This window comes from Myotis daubentonii, chromosome 3 (assembly GCF_963259705.1).
Source record: "Myotis daubentonii chromosome 3, mMyoDau2.1, whole genome shotgun sequence".
NCBI lineage: Eukaryota > Metazoa > Chordata > Mammalia > Chiroptera > Vespertilionidae > Myotis > Myotis daubentonii.
Window position 1 is genome coordinate 132,323,104 of NC_081842.1, and position 18,514 is coordinate 132,341,617.

The window sequence follows — 18,514 nt, forward strand, 5'->3', positions numbered from 1 at the left end:
AAAAGGGGATATACAGAAACAACCCCCATTCGAAAGAAAAGGAAGAAACACCAAGAAAGATAAACAAACAAACAAAAAACAAAACAAAACAAAACAAAAACCAAAATGGAGACAAGAAATTTGACAGAGAAAGAATTCAGAGCAATGGTTATAAGGGCACTGGAAAGGATAGATGAAAAATTCAACATGTATAAGAATCAAAAGAACATGAAGAAGAATCAAAAGGAAATTCAGAATGACACAGGTACAATAAGAAACATAATGGAAAGGGTAAACAGTAGACTAGAAGAAGCTGAGAACTGCATCTGTGAGTTAGAAGACTAAGTAGAAAAAACCACCCAAGCAAAGCAACAACTGCAAAGAAAACTTAAAAAGCATGAGGAGAGCCTAAGGGAGATTTGGGACAACATAAAACAAAACAATATCCATATAATAGGGGAGCCAAAAGGAGAAGAAGCAGAGCAAGGAATAGAAAACTTATTTGAAGAAATGACAGAAAACCTCCCTGATGTTGGGGGGAAAAAAGCCACACAAGTCCAAGAAGCACATAGAATTCCAAACAAGATGAACCCAAAAAGACCGAAACCAAGAAACATCATAATTAAATTGGAAAACTTCAATGACAAAGTAAGAATCTTTAAGGCTGCTAAAGAGAGACAGAAAGTTACCTACAAGGTATCTCCCATTAGAATATCAATTGATTTCTCAACAGAAACACATCAGGCCAGAAGGAAATGGAATGAAATATACAAAGTGTGGTAAAACAAGGGACTGAATCCAAGAATACTATACCCAGCAAGGCTAATATTCAAAACTGAAGGGGAAATCAGTAGCTTCACAGACAAAAAAAAAAGGGCTAAGGGAGTTTATTGCCCCAAGCCAACAATGCAAGAAATGCTAACGGGACTGCTGTGAAAAGAAGAAATAGAATTAGAAGAAAGAACACAGGCATAAAGAATAAAAATGGCAATAAACAAGTACCTATCAATAATAACCTGAAATGTAAATGGATTATATGCTTGAATCAAAATACATAGAGTAGATAAATGGATAAATAAAAACATGATTCATATATTTACAGTCTACAGGAGACCCACCTCAGAACAAAGGATTCACACAGACTGATAGTGAAGGGATGGAAATTTTTTTTCAGGCAAATGGAAATGAGAAAAAAGCTGGGGTAGCAATACTTATATCTGACAAATTAAACCTCAAAGTGAAGGCCATAATAAGAGATAAGAAGGGACACTTCATAATACTAAAGGGAGTAATTCAACAAGAGTATATAACTCTTGTAAACATATATGCACCCAATACAGGAGCACCCAAATACATAAACAACAACAACAAACAAACACTTCTGGAAGATTCCAAGGGAGAGATAAACCACTATACAATCATAGTAGGGGACATTAATACTCCATTGACAGCACTGGATAAATCCTCTAAAGAAAAAATCAGCATGGAAACAGCAATCCTAAATGACTCACTAGATGGACTTAATTGACATCTTCAGAACATTTCATCCCAAAGGTACCGAATATACATTCTTCTCAAGTGCACATGGGACATTTTCAAAGATAGACCACATATTGGGACACAGGCAAAGTCTTTTCAAATTCAAGAAGATAGAAATCATACCAAGCATCTTCTTAGATCACAGTGGCATAAAATTAGAAATCAACTACAATAAAATTAATAGGATGCTATTAAACAATGATTGGGTTACCAAAGAGATCAAAGACGAAATAAAAAAGCATCCTGGAAATGAATGACAACTAAAGCACAACAGTCCAAAAATCTATGGGACACAGTGAAAGCAGTCCTGAGTAGGAAATTCATAGCTCCTCAGGCCTACCTCAAAAAACAAGAAAAAATGGTAATAAATCATTTAACTCTACAACTCAAAGAATTAGAAAGAGAACAAGAAGAAAAGCCCACAGTAATGAGAAGGAAGGAAATAATAGAGATCTGAGTGGAAATAAACGACATAGAGACAAAAACAAACAAACAAACAAACAAAAAAAACAAAAAACAAAACAAACAAAAACAATACATAAGATCAATAAAACCAAGATCTGGGTCTTTGAAAGGATAAATATGATTGATGAACCTTTAGCCAGGCTCATCAAGAAACAAGGAGAGAGGACCCAAATAAACAAAATCAGAAATGAAAGAGGTGAATTAGCTACCGACCCCACAGACATAAAAATGATTGTAAAAAAAATACTACGAAGAACTCTACTCCAACAAACTGGACAACCTTGACGAAATGGACATGTTCCTGGAAAAATACAAGCTTCCAAAACTCAATCAGGAAGAATCAAGAAACATGAATAGGCTGATAACTACTGATGAAATTGAAACAGTAATCAAAAAACTTCCAGCAAACAAAAGCCCTGGACTGGATGGCTTCATAGGGGAGTTTTACCAAAAGAACTAAAACCTATTCTTCTCAGACTATTCCAAAAAATTCAAGAGGAAGGCACACTTCCAAGATCTTTCTATGAAGCCAGCATTACCCTAATCCCAAAATCAGATAAAGACACTGCAATAAAGAAAACTTCAGGCCAATATCCCTGATGAACAAAGATGCTAACATCCTCAACAAAATCCTAGCAAATTAGATCCAGCATTACATTAGAAAAATCATACACCATGATCAAGTGGGGTGTATTCCAGGGATGCAAAGCTGGTAAAATATCCATAAATCAGTAAACGTGACATATCACATGAACAAATTGAGAGACAGAAATCACATAATCATATCAACTGATGCAGAAAAGGCATTTGACAAAATCCAACACACTTTCTTGATAAAAACTCTCAGCAAAGTGGGAATAGAGGGATCATACCTCAACATACTAAAAGCATTATATGACAAACCTACAGCCTGCATCATACTCAATGGGGAAAAACTAAAACCATTTCCCCTAATAGGAACAAGACAGGGATGTCTGCTTTCATCACTCTTATTCAACATAGTACTGGAATTCCTAGCCACAGTGATGAGACAAGAAGAAGAAATAAAAGGCATCCAATTGGAAAGGAGAAAATAAAACAATCATTTTTGTAGATAACATAATATTGTCATAGAAAACCCTAAAGACTCCACACAAAAAACCTATTAGGTTTAATAAATGAATTTGGCAATATAGCAAGATACAATATTAACACCCAGAAACCGATGGCATTTTTACACACCAATAATGAACTCACAGGTAGAGAAACTTAAAAAACAATCCCATTTACCATTGCAACAACAACAAAAAAATGAAAATACCTAGGAATAAACTTAGCCAATGTGGTAAAGGAACTCAGAAAATTACAGGACGCTGAAAAAAGAGATAGAGGAAGACATGAACAAATGGAAGAATATACTGTGTTCATGGATTAGTAGAATAAAATTAATTAAAATGCCCATACTACCGAAAGCAATCTATAGATTCAATGCAATCCCCATTAAAATACCTATGGCATATTTCACAGACTTAGAACAAACTCTCCAAAAATTCAAATTGAACAAAAAAACAAACAAACAAACAAACAAAAAAACCCAACTCCAGTTAGCTGCTGCAATCTTGAGAAAGAAGAACAAAGTTGGAGGGATCAAAATACCAAATATCAAGCTATAATGCAATGTCACGATTCTCAAAACTGCCTGGTACTGGCACAAGAACAGATATATAGATCAATGGAACAGAACAGAGAACTCAGAATTCAACGCAAGCTCTTATGTTCAATTAATATTTGACAAAGGAGGCAAGGGCATATAATGGAATCAAAACAGTCTCTTCAATACATGGTGCTGGGAAAATTGGACAGATACATGCAAAAAAATGAAACTAGACCACCAATTTACAACGTACATAAAATAAACTCAAAATGGATAAAGGACTTAAAGGTAAGATGGGAAACCATAAAAATCTTAGAAGAATCTATAGGCAGCGAAATAGCAGATATATGCCATAGCAGTATCTTTACCAATACAGCTCCTAGGACAATGGAAATGAAGGAGAAAATAAATAAATGAGATTACACCCAAATAAAATCCTTCTGATCAGCAAAAGAAACCATCAACAAAACAACAAGAAAGTCCATATGCATGGGAGAATATATTTGCCAATGTTATCTTCAATAAGGGTTTAATCTCCAAAATTTATAGGGAACTCATACAACTTAACAAAAGTAAGATAATCAACCCAATCAAATAATGGGCAAAGGACTTAAATAGACACTTTTTGAAAGAGGACATACAGAAGGCCGAGAGACATATGAAAACATGCTCAAAGTCACTAATCACCTGAGAGATACAAATGAAAACGACAATAAGGTATCATCTCACACCTGTCAGAATGACTATCATCTACAAATCAACAAATGAAAAGTGCTGGCGAGGATGCGGAAAAAAATGGACCCTTTTGCACTGCTGATGTGAATGGAGACTGATGTACCCACTGTGGAAAACAGTATGGAGTTTCCTCAAAAAATTAAATATGGAACTTCCACTTAACCCAGGATTCCCACTTTAAGGCATATATCCCAAGAAAACAAAAACACCAATCAGAAAGGTATATGCACCCTATGTTCATAACAGCAAAATTTAAAATAGCTAAGATTTGGAAACAGCCTAAATGCCCATCAGCAGATGAGTGGATTAGAAATCTGTGATACATCTATACAATGAAATACTATCCTATCTAATAAAGAGGGAATATGCTAATTGATCCTCATGCCATTGCAAAGATGATGGCACCCACAGCCAATAAGGAGGGAATATGCTAATTGACTGTCCCACCCTCAAAGATGGCAGCACCCACAGCCACAGATGGTGGTGTCCAGTCCCCTCAGCCCCACCAGGCGACAGGCACATGGCATCTGGAGTCCCCCAGTCCCCTCAGCCCCCCAGCCACCCAGGGCCTGTCTGAGGCACAGGAAAGCCTTGGATGGCAGCTGCCCAGGCACTCAGGACCAGCCTGAGATGCAGGCACGCCTCGGATGTTGGCTGCCTGGCTTCCCAGCTGCCCAGCTTCCCAGGGCCAACCGAGGCTCAGGTAACCAGGGCCAGCCGAGGCTTGCACTGTCAGCAGTGGCAGCAGCAGAGGTGTGATCTGGTGTCACCTTCCCCTGATTGCCAGGTTACCTCCCACCCCTGAGGGCTCCTGGACTGTGAGGGGGGCAGGCAGGGCTGAGGGACCCCCCACCAGTGCATGAATTTTCATGCACCAGGCCTCTTGTGCTGCTATAAAGAAAGAATGAATTCTTTCCATTTGGATGGAACTGGATGAGCATTATGCTAAGTGAAATAAGCCAGTTATAGAGAGATAAATATCACATGAACTCACTCATTTTTTTACTATAATGAACAACATAAACTGATGAACAAAAATAGATCCAGAGACATAAAAGCATCATACAGCCTGTCAAACCTCAGAGGGAAGGTGGGGAGGTTAGGCGGGAGGGCAGTCAGAGATCAACCAAAGGACTTGTATGCATGCATATGAGCATAACCAATTTCCACAGACAGTAGCGGGTGAGGGCATGTGCTGGGGGATGTGAGCAGCTGGGGAGAGGTAAATGGTGGGAATAGGAGATTCATTTAACACTGTAAACAATGAAGAATTTAAATTAAACATATCTATATATATATATAAAACCCTAATATGCAAATAGACTGGATGGTAGAACAACTGAACAACCGAACAATGAAACAACCGGTCGCTATGACATGCGCTGACCACCAGCGGGAACACGCAGAACATGGCGGGAGTTGGCAGCAGCGGGATGGTGGAGCCGGTGAGTAGCGGTGCCAGTCCAACATGGGGCACCAGTCACTGTAATTGGGTTGAGCCTCTGGTGGTTATTGAAAATTCTTTGCTCTCATGCACCGCGGTCCTGCCTGGCACTTGCACCTGTTGCCGGCGCCGGCCCTGCTCACACCCACTGTCAGCACTGGAGCCCCCACTCCCACCCGCTGCTGGCGCCTGGTGCCAGTTCTTATATCTTGGCACTGTCAGTGGGTGCAAGCGGGGGCTGCTGTTCCAGATCACCCCTGAGGGCTTCTCCACCTCCCCATGCTCTTCAGGGGCAATCGGGGTAGCATCTGCCACTTCCAACTGCTGCCAGTGATGGCCCCAGTCACACCTGCAGTCAGTTCTGGAGCCACTACTTGCACCTGCTGACGGCGCCGGCCCCAATCATTCCATGCTGTCAGTGGGTGCAAGAGGGGCTGGCACCCTCAGCATTTGCTAGTGGCAGCGGCAGGTATGGGGCTGCTGGCAGAGAGGGAACTGGAGGCCATGGTGGGAGGGGCTGGGCAGGGCTGCATAGGATGGACCAAGACCCACCCCTGTGTCCACCACAGCCTCACAGTGCACAGTTCCTTTCAAGGTGCACAAATTAGTGCATTGGGCCCTTAGTATTTATATAAAGAATACAAAGAAAATGGTATGAAAATATCCAACTAGACTTATGAAATTGTCTATGTTTCCTACATCACTATGTCCATGTTTGCTTAATGTATTTAAAAGCTTTTATTAGGCATTTATTACTATCATGTATTCCTGATGAATTATTCCTTTTATAATTATGAAATATCTCATTTATCTCTTCCAACACTTTTACCTCAAGTCACTATTCTATCTAATAAAGAAGGAATATGCTAATTGACCCTCACACCATCACAAAGATGGTAGCACCCACAGCCAATAAAGAGGGAATATGTTAATTGACTGTCCTTCCCTAAAAGATGGCGATGTCCCCAGGCAGGACTGGCTGCTCTGCGTGCCTGCCTCTGGAGACCCCTGGTCCCCTCAGCCCCCCAGCCTACTAGTGCCATCCCGAGGCACAGGCAAGTCTCACATGTCAGCTGCCCAGCCACCCAGGTTCGGCCCAAGGCACAGGCAAGCCTCGGATGATAGCTTTCCAGCTGCCCAGGGCCACCCAAGGCTCAGGTAACCAGGGCTGGCTGAGGCTTGCACTGCCAGCAGTGGCAGCAGCAGAGGTGTGATGGGGTGTCGCCTTCCCCTGATCTCCGGGTTGCCTCCTGCCCCCGAGGGCTCCAAGACTCTGAGAGGTGGCAGGCTGGGCTGAGGGACCCCTCCCTCCAGTGCATGACTTTTCATGCACTGGACCTCTAGTTATATGATAATAATGTAGCCACTTCAACAATCTTGTTCTTACCATTTGCCTGGAGTAACTTTATCCATATGCTTTCAACCATTCTGTATCTATATAATAAAAGCCTAAGCAACCATTATGGTGGAACGACCAGTAACTATGACGCACACTGACCAGCAGGGAGCAGATGCTCAATGCAGAAGCTGCCCCCTGTGGTCAGTGTGCTCCCACAGTGGGAACTCTGCTCAGCCAGAAGCCGAGCTCATTGCTAGTGAGTGCAGTGGTGGTGGCGGGAGCTTCTTCCACCTCTGCAGTAGCTCTAAGGAAGGAGCAGGGAGCCAAGTGGTAAGGAGCAGCGAGTAGGTGGACAGTAAGGAGCAAGTGGCCTGAGTCTGAAAGAGGGATGTCCTCCTGCCGGCTTAGGCCCATTCCCCATGGGGAGTGGACCTAAATCGGCAGGTAAACATCCCTTGAGGGGTCCCAGACTGCAAGAGGGTGCAGGCCGGGCTTAGGGGATCCCCCCACCCCGTGCATGAATTTCATGCACTGGGCCTCTAGTATTTATATATTAGGACACCTTTTGTAGATAGTATATGTTGGAATATGCCTCTTTACCTATTCTAATAATTTCTGCCTTTTAATTGAAGATTTTAGAGTGACAGCTGTCAGAGAGGTGGGAGTTGGGGGCTGGGTGGGAAGAGTGAAGGGATTAAGCAAAGAAAAAAAATGACTATGGACATGAATAACAGTATGATGATTGTCAGAGGGAAGTGGGTGTGGCAGGAGTAGAAGAGAGTAAAGGAGGATAGATGGTGAAGGAAGGAGACTTGACTTGGAGTGGTGAACACACTATGCAATATACAGATGATGTATTGTAGAATTGCATACCTAAAACCTATATAATGTTATTAACCAATGTAACCCCAATAAATTAAATAAAAACAATTAATATAATTATTTGTATTTTAAATTAAGATCTAACATATTCTATATTTCTCCTCTTCTCTCTCACTCTCTCTCTCTCTCTCTCTCTCTCTCTCTCTCTCTCTCTCTCTCTCTCTTTCTTTTTACTTCTTTTGGATTATTTGAATATGTTTTTGAAATCAATATTATATTATCTAATGGCATTATTTTTATTGTGGTAAATCACAGGATTGTAATGTGCATCTTACTTTTTCATGGTCGAGTTAGAGTTAACCCTGTACTGCTTCTCACAGCCCTGTGGCTGTCTAGGTGTGCTTCTCCACTCTCTGCCTCTCATTCATGCTGTACTTCTCACAACTATTGCATCTGCAGTCACTATGGACTCAGAGGTATAATGTCATAATATCTGCTTTAAACAATCAAATCTACTATTTTGAATAAATTGAATGGAAAATGTGTTTTAAATGTATCCAGATACTTCATCTCATATTTGCTTTTCCTTCATGTAGATTTGAGTTTCAGTCCAGTATCATTTCTTTTCAGCTTGAAGAACTTCCTTTACCATTTCTTATAGTATAAGTTCTGGGCTCCTAGTCATGTTAGCTTTATTTACATGAAAAGGTTTTTAGTTCACTTTTACTTTTGAAGGATAATTTCACTGATTATAAAATTCTGATTTTTTTTCTTTCTTGGTGCTTTAAAAATGTTGTTCCACTGTCTTTTGGACTCCATGTTTATAAATTAGTAGTTAACATCATTTTAAAAAAATCATATATTCAATGTTTTTTTACTTTTTATTGAATTTATTAGGGTGACACTGGTTAACAAAGTAATACAGATTTCACTTGCACAATTCCACAGCATATCATCTATATATTGTATTGTGCATTCACTACCCCAAGTCAAGTCTCTATCCATCACCATTTATCCCCACTATACCCTTCTTCATCTCTCTCCATCCATCCTGTCCCAGCAATTAACATCATTTTGAATGATTTCTTATATTTAGTTGAATGTTTTCAAGATTATTTGTTTATTTATTTATTTATTTTCAATATTTTAATTGTGACGTGTATAGTGATGGTTTTCCATATTTGCCTTGTTTCAGATTTGCTGATGTTCTGGAATCTACAAATTTTAGTCTTTCCCCACATTGAGGAGCCTTGTCTTCTAACTACACTATGTATGCATTCCTGGGTTCATATTTATTGATTAATCTTTCTCTTAAGATAAATTATGTTTTCCTTCTTAATTGTCAGACTATTTGTAATTGTACCCTGTTGTATCCTAGGGACTGTAATATATTATGTAGCCTTTAAATTAATTTATATTACTCCAGAGGCTTAAAAAACAAACAAACAAACAAACAAAAAAGAAAACAGGTGTACCCCCTGTGACTCAAACCACAAAAGCTTTAGATTGTTTCAGTGTGTCCTGTGTTGGACTGGCAGCAGCCTCTCAGGGTAAAGGTGTGAAAATGGGAAACAGCCTGTGCTTTCCCCTCTTCCAGAGTTGACTTCCTTCCAGAACCTGCCCATTCTTTTCACTACCTCATGCATTTAGGTAGTTAAATTTCTCTCTCTTTTTTTTTAATATAAATTTTCAGAACTTATTGTTGTAATTCATAGGAGGGCCTTATTATTAGGCAATTACTTGGCCATACTACAAACAAATCTCTGATTATAGATTCGAATTCAGAAATACCTAAATTCAAATTTCATCCCTGCATTATAGCTGAGTGCCTTGAGTAAGTTACTGAAAGTTTCCGTTTTCTTATCTGCAAAATGAGAATATTAGAATTTATTCCAACACTTGCGGTGAACGTAAAATAATGTAAACTAATATCTGCTACATAGTATGTACTCAGTAATCAATAGTTTTATTATTATTACTGCAGTTGATGGTTCTTTTGCAATAGTTATCCATCTTGAATATTCTCTTTTAAGTTTATCTGTTCTGGCCAGTCCAGACTTTAATATATATATATATATATATATATATATATATATATATATATTCCAGCAGGATTTTTTCATTCATTGCATTAGCATTTGTCTTCAACTATTACTTCCTTTTCAGAAGTATTTGACAAATATTAGTTTCCCATTGGTAAATTTTGATAAATATTTCAAAGAGCATAGATCCACATCTACCCCTATCCTCCAGTCTCTCTTATTAACTTACTTTTAGGAGTGTAGCAGAATGAGACATAAAGGGATATTTTCAAAGATTGCAGAATAAACAATAGAGGTTCCAAATTGGATAATTCGCTGAGGAAATCACTGCTCTCATATCTCTAACATGTTCGCTTTTGTCATAATGAGTAATAATGTTAATTACTTCTGAGAGAAGTTTATTTTTGCCTATTTCATTTGCTCCCTATTTTTCCCAAGAGGAGAATTGTTATACTTAGGAGCATTGCTGGTCACAGCTTTTTTTTGTTTTTGTTTTTACTAAGAGAAAAATGTCTTCATTTTTATGTCTTCAAATATTTAAATAGCCCTAACCGGTTTGGCTCAGTGAATAGAGCATCGGCCTGCGGACTGAAGGGTCCCAGGTTCGATTCTGGTCAAGGGCATGTACCTTGGTTGTGGGCATATCCCCAGTAAGTGGTGTGCAGAAGGCAGCTGATTTATGTTTCTCACTCATCAGTGTTTCTAACTCTCTATTTCTCTCCCCTCCTCTCTGTAGAAAATCAATAAAAAATATTTTTAAAAAATATTTAAATAGTTTGAAGTTTTCACCAAGACATAGTTTGTGTTATTTCTTGACTACTTAGATCATTTCAGGCAATGGGGACACAAATATTTATGCTATAACTAGAGGCCTGGTGCACAAAAATTTGTGCACTCAGCGTGGTCCTTCAGCCCGACCTGTGCCCTCTCACAGTCTGGGACCCCTCAGGGGAAGTCCACCTGCTGGCTTAGGCCCGCTCCCTGGGGGATCAGGCTTAAGCTGGCAGTCAGACATCCCTCTGGCAGCCCAGGATGTCCACTTGCCAGCGGGGAGCAGGCCTAAGCTGCAGTCGGACATCCTTTGAGCTGCTGAGGAGGTGGGAGAGACTCCCGCCACTACCACTGTGCTGGCAACCGTCAGCCTGGCTTGTGGCTCAGCAGAGCTCCCCCTGTGGGAGCACATTGACCACTGGGGGCAGCTCCTGCATTGAGCATCTGCCCCCTGGTGGTCAGTGTGTGTCATAGTAACCAGTCATTCCCAGTCGTTCTGTTGTTAGGGTCAATTTGCATATTACCCTTTTACTATATAGGATAGAGGCCTGGTGCATGGGTGGGGGCCAGTTTGTTTGCCCTGAAGGATGTCCTGGATCAGGGTGGGGTCCCATTGGGGTGCCTGGCCAGCCTTGGTGAGTGGCTGAGGGCCATTTTCAGGCTGGCCATGCCCGCTGGCGACCTAAACTCCCAGTCTTTCTTTTTTTCTTTTTTCTTTTTAGCCCCTCCTTGAGCTGAGGCCAGGGCCAGCTGGAAGCAGGTATCTGGGATTTATTTATCTTCTATAATTGAAACTTTGTAACCTTGAGCATAGCTGAAGGCCGGCCAGGGCAGGTGGAAAGCTTGGCTTCCTCCATTGCCAGGGGCAACCCAAGCCTCCGGCTCGCTCCAACTCTGTGGCTGATGCCATCTTAGTTGGGTTAATTTGTATACTCGCTCCTGATTGGCTGGTTGGCATGGCTTGTGGGTGTAGTGGAGTGTTGGAGTGACAAAGTGATGATTAATTTGCATCTTTTTCTTTTATTAGTGTAGATGATGAAAAGGAAAAGCTAAAAATTACAGTGATACTAACTTTTCAATAAACATCTTGTATTCTTCTTAGCTTGCTCTATCTATCATCTATCATCTATCTATCTATCTATTATCTATCATTATTATCATCACCATCTATTCTACCTATCCATCCATCCAACATCTTTTTTATTTCTTCAAGTTGGTTATATCTTTTATGATCTCTCTAATAAAGACATTTTTAAATTTACTCGATATATCACAAATCATTCCTCCTATTTTAATTTTGTTGGGATAACAAAAAATTTCCTTCCTTTTTACTGGCTATTATTTTCCTTTTCAGAATTTAAATCTTTGTATTTCTATAAATTATAGCTTCAATTTGTTATTTCATGAACAAATTCATATTTTATTGGGCTTTTAAAGATTTATTTTCAAATTATTTCCCTTAGAAGGGTACACTTAAAAATAATAATAATTATTATTATAAATTTAAAAATACAATTATATATAAACATAGGGATTACAAATAGAATGACTATGATAATAAGACAGCTTCATGAGAATACTTTACTGTTGTTAGGGATGTAGTACGTAGTTACTTAGGTTCTGAAAGTTAAGACATAGATTGAACACTTTTACAAGTATTTATGGAATCAAGATTGTTGTGATCAATATCCCTGGAAACATGAAAGCCAAGTTTTGAAGATGAATATCTACAGAGGATGTTGTATGTACTTCTTGCTGCAACAACTATGAGGATTTAGGTCAGTGATGGTGAACCTTTTGAGCTCGGAGTGTCAGCATTTTGAAAAACCCTAACTTAACTCTGGTGCCGTGTCACATATAGAAATTTTTTGATATTTGCAACCATAGTAAAACAAAGACATATTTTTGATATTTATTTTATATATTTAAATGCCATTTAACAAAGAAAAAATCAACCAAAAAAATGAGTTCGCGTGTCACCTCTGACACGCATGTCATAGGTTCGCCATCACTGGTTTAGGTGATAATAATGAAGTTACCCCATTCTCCAGAGAATTGACTTGAACTGTCTCACTGGGAGGCTATGTCCCATAACTATCCTTCTTAAAGTGTAGAGTTGACCTCAGGTGAAAACTGACTGGCTTAGTTATAAGAGTCCAATTGCCCCATTGCCTGAGGGTTGGACTAATTCTGTGTGAAATTTAGCTTCAGAGCTCCCCATGAAATCAGTCTGAAAGTGTTTTCCAGCTGGGAGTATATTCTTACAAGCGTTTTGTCCCCTCCCAATCCTGCAGCTATAAACCTTCTTTGAGACCCACCCTATATTAAATCACATAATCATAAGGGAAACTGTGAAACACCGTTACCCATGCCTTCTTTATTCATGCCCTGCGTTCATTTACTTTGTGGTTGGCCTAGTGTCTAGCTTTGGCCAACAGGATATCTGCAAGCATAATGCAAACAGAGGTTTGATAAGCCTTCATGCATTGGAATGTATCTTCTCTGAGTGCTCCTTCTTGGAACCTAGAAGAGAAGCCCAACCCACATGGAGGAGTCAAGTGAAAGAAAAAGAAGGCATTCTCAAAAGGTTCATGTGAGCTCATAGCAGCCAGCCAGCACCAGCTGCCAACCAGCTAGATGCAGGGGACATCTTGGATTTCAAGTTAAAAAAAAATCACCGGGACAAAAAATCCACCCAGTTAAACCCAGACAACCCAGAGTTAATAAAATATATTAAAATAAGCATCATTTTAAGTGACTGACCTTGAGTGATTTGTTACATAGCAATAGACAACTGAAAAGGAAACCGACTTAAGAAATCACAGAATTTAACAAATGGATTCATAGTGAAATATATTCTTTATGCTGGTGGAACCTGGACAATTCCTCCCACTTTACCTTATAGTAACTCCTCCTGATCACTGTGTATCCCACTCTCTTCCTCAAGGCTGGCTAGACGTCTCCGTTTCTCTTTGCCATTATCCATTGCTAGTCAATTCAGTGAGTTATAGCAGATTATGAGAGTAGATTTTCACACTTAGTTTCTAAAACTTGCAAATACTTAATTTTATTTATATTTGAGAGCTTTTCTGTCTGATTCTTAAAAATGACCAATAAGTCATATACAGATTGCAAGGTAAAGTGGTTTCCAAACAAAAGTTCCTTATAGGTGATGAGCACTGTCTATGGTAGTTTAGCTCATTCAGTTTCCCTTCTGAAATGGTACTTTCTGGCCCATCTTTATATTTGGTTAAATAATAAAAGCCTGGTACTTGGACCACATATATGTATTTTTATTAAACTCATTTAATTTTTTTTTCTGGAGCATGCAATCATTATTATTCCTAAGCATTTTAAATATATTGAATCAGTCCTTTTCTCAAGGAAATACTCAATAGCAAGAAAAAAAAATCCCAATCATATTAACAATTCTAACAAATCTATGGATATGCATAAAATTATATAAATTGCTATATATTTATTTATAGTTCTTAAACATGCAAATATATATATATATATATATATATATATATATATATATATATACAAATAAATAAATAAATATTAGCTGGAAGATAAACATATTTTTGCTATTTTTTACAACATTATTTTTTATTTTTTGTTTTCTGAAATCAACCCTACCCCTGTCTAAATATAAATATATCTAATATGTGGCCCACATATGGAGAATGAATATAGCCTGGAACGCTCCAATAGCATTTCTAATCTACACATCTAACAATGAACAACAAATAATCACAGTAAAATTGTCTACAAGCATTAACTTGTACTAAAGGCACTATACTACCTAGGAACAAAGACTGTTCTGTGAAATCCTTTCTTAAACAGGAGTCTAAGTGGTAAACAAGTCTTTACAGATATTTTTTTTCCCTCAGACTAGCTTCTGTTACCACATTATCTTGTCAACTCCTATGATGTTTGGATGGATCAATACTTATGTAGGTAACTTCTAAAGAACACCTGGCCCTCCAGGAGGTGGCATGTTAATTAAATAGATAGCATTCTTTTTCTTAATGTACACATGCTTACATTTTAGAGCTTCTTTCTGATTCTCTTGTCTCTCTTTTAATACTTTTGTGAGCTTGAGGGCTAACAGCAGCCAAGAAACCTGGTAAAACGTAATAATTTCGGAAATGTTACCAGTGACATTTTGGTTAAAGGAAAAGAGAACATGAAAAATGTCCCTTTGATCTCATCTGACCTTTCTATGTTTTTAGCTCACTACCTAAGCAAGATGTGTGTTTCTGAGTGTTAGAACAGATATTTTGTAACTTAATTTTGCTTTTGGAAAATGCAATGAAGGACCTTATCTAATAAACTGAACTTGCACTGTCCTGATTTCCTAAGACAGAATGTCACATTAACCCAGTCCGCAGATCTTCAGGGCAGGGGCAGGACAGACTCAGGGACCACAGTCCCGCCAGGAAAACAACACCGTCACTCCAACCAGGAAGAGCTTATGGCCTCTGTCTGCAGCTCCAGACGAGGAGTATTGACCATCAGTAAATTATTGATTTAAATGTTTTGTGGCAAGTAGCATTGATAGATATTTTATAAATAATGCACACATCTTAGATAATTGTTCACTTATTTTCACATTTATTTGTAATCTTAAAAAATAAGAAGTAATTTTAATCCAAATAAAATGTGAACACTTATTTTTAAAGGAGAAATTACCTTAGTTATTGTCATATAATGTCAAAGAATACACAGTTATGTATATGTGCATCCCTTACATAGCATTGAGATAACCTATATAAGTATATCTGTAATAGAAAATAAAGCCACTTAGTCATATACTAGAGGCCCGATGCATGAAATCCAAGCAAGAGTAGGCCATCCTTCCCCTGGCTGCCGGCACCGGCTTCCCTCTGGCACCCAGGATCTGGGCTTCCCTCGCAGCCCCGGTTCCATCCGGAAGGTTGTCCGGAAGCATGTTCGGACTGATTAGCATATTACACTTTTATTATTATAGATTTGTAAGTGTATATTTCACAATTTTCCCATTTTTATGCATAGAGATGTGTGACATTTGTATACATGTAGGAAACATATCTCAGATCATAATCTAAATACACATATATACACACACTCATATCTACATATTCCTGACATCAAAAAAATATATTTGAATAAAAAGCTGTTTTTCTTAAATCAGGAATACTTGGCTCAGTACTGAAGTTCAGTGTTATTACTTTTGTTACTTTGAAACTTATTGCAATGAAGGTAGCCCATTGATAGGGTAATGCCCTCCCTCATTCCCACATTATCTTTTACCATGAAAATAAGAATAAACCATTACTTATTTAAAATTATGTAATCAAAAGAACATAGAATTTGAGGTCAAAATTGATGCTGACTCACACTGATGGCACCCAGTAAATGAAAAATCCTATAAACCTTATTTAAGCATTCCGAGCTTTAATTTACTAAGTACAATACCAATAACCCCCCCAATTGTTATAAGAATATATAGTTCATGGTCAAAAATGTTACTTTTATTTTCTTCATTCATAAAAATTGCTATCACTATCCTGTTTCATACAAAGAAAAAGACTTTCTCTTGCATTTTTAATTGGCAAGTTTTTATTATAATCCCTAAAATTCAAAAAAGTAACAAAATAGAAGATTGTCAGTTTTCTTTTTCTAAATATACTGCTAAAGCAGGAATTTATAATCCGTTTATCCATGATTAATAATTGACTACATGTGAATTAAAGAAGTGCAGTTAACAGAGTCTTAAAACTAAAATAGTCTATGTTAGAATGGGTGGAATGAGACATATACTCATGAAATACTAGTAATAGTTTTATTTGTATAACTGTTCTGGAAAATATCTTGTCAATAAGAATATGGACCATCAAAGAGTTTATATCCTTTATCTTCCGTACTGTAGTTGTCATAATTCAAAGAATCTATCCTAATAAAATAATTTAAAATAAGGACAAAAGACTCAGTAAAAATATATTTATTGTAATATTGTTTATTATGCCTGAAATTTGGAAAAAAGGAATGTAACACAACTGAATGTTTAAAAAATAAATGATGGCCTGCCTATATGTCAGACATTACTTATTTAAAATGTTTTTAAAAATGAAAAAAAAAGAGAGGGACATAAAATGTTTCTGGTATAGTGTTAAGTTAACAATGAAAATCACACCTGACTGGAGTGGCTGAGTTGGTTGGTTGAGGTTCGCCCTCTGCACTGAAGGGCTTCTGGTTGGATTGGATTCCTGTCAGGGCACATACCTGGGTTTTGGGTTTGATCTCGGGTTGGGACATGTATGGAAGGCCACCGATCTCTCTCTCTCTCTCTCTCTCTCTCTCTCTCTCTCTCTCTCTCAAAATATCCTCAGGTGAGGATTAAGAGTATATGCATAACCTATGGACACAGACAATAGGATGGTGAAGGCCTGGAGTGGGAGTGGGCTAGAAGAGGCCGATGGGGGTAAAGAGGGGACATATGTAATACTTTCAACAAAAAAAGATTTTAAAAATGAATAAATAAATAATAATAAATACAAAATTTGCAAAACTACTTATATATGAAGAAGTAATATATATTTGTTTCACCTTCCAAAAGAGAAAAGTAACCAAAATCATTGGAGGCATTGATATTTACTTCTCTATTGATCCAGGTTGATTTTAATGGTATTTGAAATAAAATTTTCTTTCTCCTAAATTCCATATGCTACTGAGAATATATAATTTTCTGGGTTTTTTTGTTTGTTTGTTTTTACTGTGAATCATTTCCATTGAATTCTAGATAAAGCAAATTCTATGAAGGTCTTTAAACTTTGTCATAGCATAGAGGCATCAATAAATAATCTTAATACTTTTCCAAAAGTCAAGTAGCAGCTACTCATCTTCCAAACCAGAACAATCACTTCTTAAGGTCAGATATCAGTTTAGTTTTCCTAAGTCTGGACGGTTTAAAGTCTCTGCAACTACTTTTGTTATATAAGGCAATATGTCAGTTTGAGATTTTAGTGGTTCCACATTGTTTTGATAAACCAGCATATGGTCTAGCTAGCCTAAGCTGGGAAGCTCACATATCACTTCCTGAAATGTTGGTCAGCCCTTCCTTAGAAAGCACATGCTGGGACTTCCTTCTCAGGTGCAGAGCTGCCTTCACTCACACTTTCCTCAGAACAGTGTTTCCCAGACTCGGCTGCATATTAGAATCACCTGAGGGTCTTATAACACCACTAATGCCTGGCCTCCTCACCCAGGTAATAGGATTTAATTGCTACGGGTTGGGGGGAGACACCACTGGGCATCGTGAGTTGTAAAACTTTCCTAAGTGATGCTAATATAAGGCAAGTGATGCTAATATAAGAGGTGTAATTAGGTATTGACTATCATGATATCCCAGCCTGATATGGAAGGAATAAAGAAAGATGGAGAGTAGGATATATCAACAAATAAGCAATTATTTAAAGCAGCAGTATTCCTATAAAGTTTTCTACTTTATTTTTTTATGTAAGAGTGACTAAATGCTTCTTTCACAAATAATAAAGAATCTACCTGAGAGGAAGTAAGAAAAACTGTATTTAAATTAAAATAGAAATTGGTTATATTTTTCCATTAACTATTTTAACATTAATAATGCTTTTAAGATATAATACTTTTTTTTTTACCACATCCTCATTTTTTTTTGACAACCATAAAGTACCTATATAAACCTTGGACATAGTACTTAGTAGCTCTGTTGAAAAATTAAT